Source organism: Triticum dicoccoides, chromosome 5B (assembly GCF_002162155.2).
Source record: "Triticum dicoccoides isolate Atlit2015 ecotype Zavitan chromosome 5B, WEW_v2.0, whole genome shotgun sequence".
Taxonomy (NCBI): Eukaryota; Viridiplantae; Streptophyta; class Magnoliopsida; order Poales; family Poaceae; genus Triticum; species Triticum dicoccoides.
This window is the reverse complement of record NC_041389.1, coordinates 352884459-352888468: the sequence shown is the minus strand read 5'-3', so window position 1 is coordinate 352888468 and position 4010 is coordinate 352884459.

Below are 4010 nucleotides of genomic sequence, written 5' to 3'. Positions count from 1 at the left end.
ATCACCTCATATTTTTGAGATGTTATCTATAAGACCACAACAAGCTTATTCTTTCGTTGTTGATTTTCTCAACAACTCCATTCGATCTTTTCTTCTAAGGTTGCTTTCTATTCCATTCGTGGCACAAGTTGTCATTTTCTTCTCCGTTCTTTTCATTCAACTCTTTTAATTCTTTCCGGAGGTTTTGTGTCATGTCTTCATCAGGTATCATTCCATCCCCTCAAGTTCATGTTCCTTTTCCTTCCATTTTCAGCCGGAGTGCTGCCTAAATTCTTTCGCTCTGGTTCCTTTTCTTTCTTATTCTAACTGGAGTGGTTTCATAGTCTATCTGATTCCGTGAGCTTTCGATTCTCGTCATTCTCGTCGTTCATCTCTTCTTCTCGAGTGCTCTCGATTCTTTGCTTCTTCTCTTGAGTTCTTGTTTCACCTCAACCCTTTTCCCTTCCGTCTCGGTCCTAAGATCTCGGGACGAGATCTCTTGTTAGTGGAGGAGTGTTGTAACGCCCCGGATTCGATGCGCCAGGTGTCTGCCAGTTATTCGCCGCAGTTGCCATGTCATTTGCTTGCGTGTTGCATTTTATCATGTCATCATGTGCATCTCATTTTGCATACGTGTTCGTCTTATGCATCCGAGCATTTTCCCCGTTGTCCGTTTTGCAATCCGGCACTCCTATGCCCTCCGGCGTTCCCCTTTCGTCTCTCGTTGTGAGTGGGTGTTAAATGTTCTCGGAATGGACCGAGGCTTGCCAAGTGGCCTTGGTATAGCACCGGTAGACCGCCTGTAAAGTTTCATGCCATTTGGAGGTCGTTTGATACTCCAACGGTTAACCGCGTAGCCCGAAACCCCCTTTCTCTTGCAGCCCAGCAACCCTTCCAAAGTGGCCCAAAACCCATCTAACTCCCCTCCATGCTCTCGGTCGTCTGATCACGATCGTGTGAGCGAAAACCGCTCCTCATTTGGACTCTCCTAACTCCTTCTACCTATAAAAAGGCATCCCCCGTCCATTTTCGCAGTCAAACCCTAGATCCTACCTCCTCTACGCCACCGGACATGTCCGCCCGGTGGCTGGACGCGTCCGCCGCCGCGCAGCCACCTCGCCCCGGCCAATCCGGCCTCGCCACCTCAGCCTCCGCCAGCCCGCACCCAATCCCCCGCCGCCACGTCACCAGCGCGCCGCCTTCTCTCTCCTCCCCGCGCCGCCGCGGCCCTGCGGGCCCACGGCCGGCCCGCCCGGCCCGACAGCGCGCCCCGTGCCCCGCGCGCCGCCGCCGGCGCCGCCTCCGCCGCCGGCCTCCCGGCCCACGCGCCTCGCCGCCTCGCTCGCCGGAGACCTCGCCGCCCGGCCCGGTTCGTCGTCCCGGCGGCGCGCCGCCCGCGTCTGGCCGCGGCCGCCGCCGCCCTGCCGCCCTGCGCCGGCGCCCCTCCGCGCCCTTGCTCCTCCGCCTCCTGCCGGCGAGCCCTCGCCGCCGTGTTCCTCCGGCCGCGCCTCCGCCGGCCCCGCGCCGAAGCTCCCGCGCCGGCCATGCCGCGCCTCTCCTCCGCCGCTCCGCCCCGACCTCGCCGCCCCGCGCCGGATTCGGCCGGAGGAGACCTTCCCTGCCCAACTCCGGCCACCACCACGTCCAACTCCGGCGAGCCGCCTCGCCTCGAAATCCGTGTAGACGAGGTTGACTTTCCCCCTCCAAAATTCTGCTAAGTCCCGAATATTTGCACATTTTCATGCCATGTTCATCGCATCGTATCTATGCATCCGTAGCTCCGTTTTGTGCGTGTAATACGTCAAATTGTTCGTCTCAATGAGTAAATCATTTCATTCCATTGCATCATGTTCATTTGAGCTCATCTTGATGCCTGGATCATTGTTGCAATAGTGCTTCATGATGTTAATCTGCTGAAACTGTTATAACAAGTTGATTTGTCATTTTTGCCATGATTGATGTGTGCATCCTATGAGGTTGATGTCTACATGTGTTTTGATCTATGCCATGTTATCTTTACAGTGGTGTTTACCACGTATTTTTGTGATCAATGTGGTGACTAGCACAAGCATGCAAACTAGGCTTCGTGATATTGCTAATTTTAGTCCCTGTTCTGCTGTTATTTTGATGCCATGTAAACATGATGCTACAGAGAGATCCATGCATATTTTGAGATACTTCAGTAAGGGTGTTTTGAACATATGGTTATTGTCTATCCATTCATGCACCTGGTTGAAATTATGGAGTAGTCTAGCATGTGATTTTCATGCTCTACTTTTGCTTCAAAATGTTTCCTGGCAGATTGTTTACATGTTATTCAATTTTGCCGAGCTTGTTGTAGTTGATCCTAGCATGCTATGGACTTGCTCTTGCAATGCTTAGCTTCATAAACATGTCTTCTTACTGTTGGGTACCTTGTAATGCCATGTATTGATCTGTGGTGAGTGGTACAAGCTCATTTACATGCCTTCATAATTCTGTTCCTGCCATGTTTTAATCTGTATTATAACTTGCCATGTTTACATGGGTGCCATCATATTTTCTGTTCCTTTTTGGCTCATGGTCAGTAAGGGACTTTTGTTCTATGCAATTAGTAGGTTCATGCCATGCCTTTGTTTTCCATAATAAGTTCCTGTAACATGTTGTTTGATAGCTCTAAACATTGCAACCTGATGTTATTTTCTGCAAAGTCTGAACTGTTATTATTTGCAATCTTGCCATGTGTGTTTGAGCATGTTCTAGTGATTTCTAGAGATAACTCAGTGTTCATGTTTTGTTATGCTTTACCTGTACATCATGCCCATGCCTTTTGTTTTCTTGTTGAGGTCCTGTAGCATATTGGTTTGATGCTTGCAATATGCCTAGTTGTTGTTTTGGACAGCTTGTCCTTTAAACTTGTTTCATGTGTGTGTGTTGAACCGTTGCTCCGTTTTGAGTGTGCTCTATATGAAACTTGCTTAGAATTGCATGTAGCTTCATATTATCATGTTGCATCCTTGTTTTGGTGTGTTTGCTTGATGTTTGGGTGCATTTTGCATCAATGCCATGTTTACCTTGTTTTGCTCATATCTTCTAGGCCGTAGCTCCGAACTAAGTGAACTTTATATGTAACTTGACTAGAATCTCGTGTAGATCATCTTTGTGTATCTTAACTTGCTGTTTAATAACTTGAACATAAGGTTTATTCAGATGTGGACCAATTTTGAAATTTGCATATGAGGACTTACCGGAATTGTTATATGTTGTTCCCGGCCTCATTTAAACTTGCCTTGATGTGTTGCTCTTGTTTGTATCATCTCTTGCCATGAGTAGCTTCATGTAGTCTTGTCATGCATCATGCTTGTTGTGCATCATGCCTTGTTCATGTGTGGTGTGTTTACTATGTTGTGTGCTTTTTCTCGATAGTTCCCGTTTCGTTGCGATCGTGAGGATTCGTTCGTCTATGCTTGGTTCGTCTTTGTGGCTTCATCTTCTTTATGGACTCGTTCTTCTTCCTTGTGGGATTTCAGGCAAGATGACCACTACCCTGGATGTCACTACTATCATTGCTATGCTAGTTGCTTCGTTCTATCGCTTTGCTGCTTTACCTATCTTTTGCTCACAGCCTCCCAAATTGCCATGAACCTCTAACCTTTGACACCTTTCCTATGCAAACCGTTGCTTGGCTATGTTACCGCTTTTGCTCAGCCCCTCTTATAGCGTTGCTAGTTGCAGGTGAAGTTGAAGATTACTCCATGGTGGACAGGATTTTTGTTGGGATATCACAATATCTCTTATATTATTAATGCATCTATATACTTGGTAAAGGGTGGAAGACTCGGCCTTTTTGCCTGGTGTTTTGTTCCACTCTTGTCGCCCTAGTTTCCGTCATACCGGTGTTATGTTCCCAGATTTTGCGTTCCTTACGCGGTCGTGTGATTTATGGGACCCCCTTGACAGTTCGCTTTGAATAAAACTCCTCCAGCAAGGCCCAACCTTGGTTTTACCATTTGCCTTACCTAGCCCTTTTTCAATTGGGAGTCGCGCTCTCG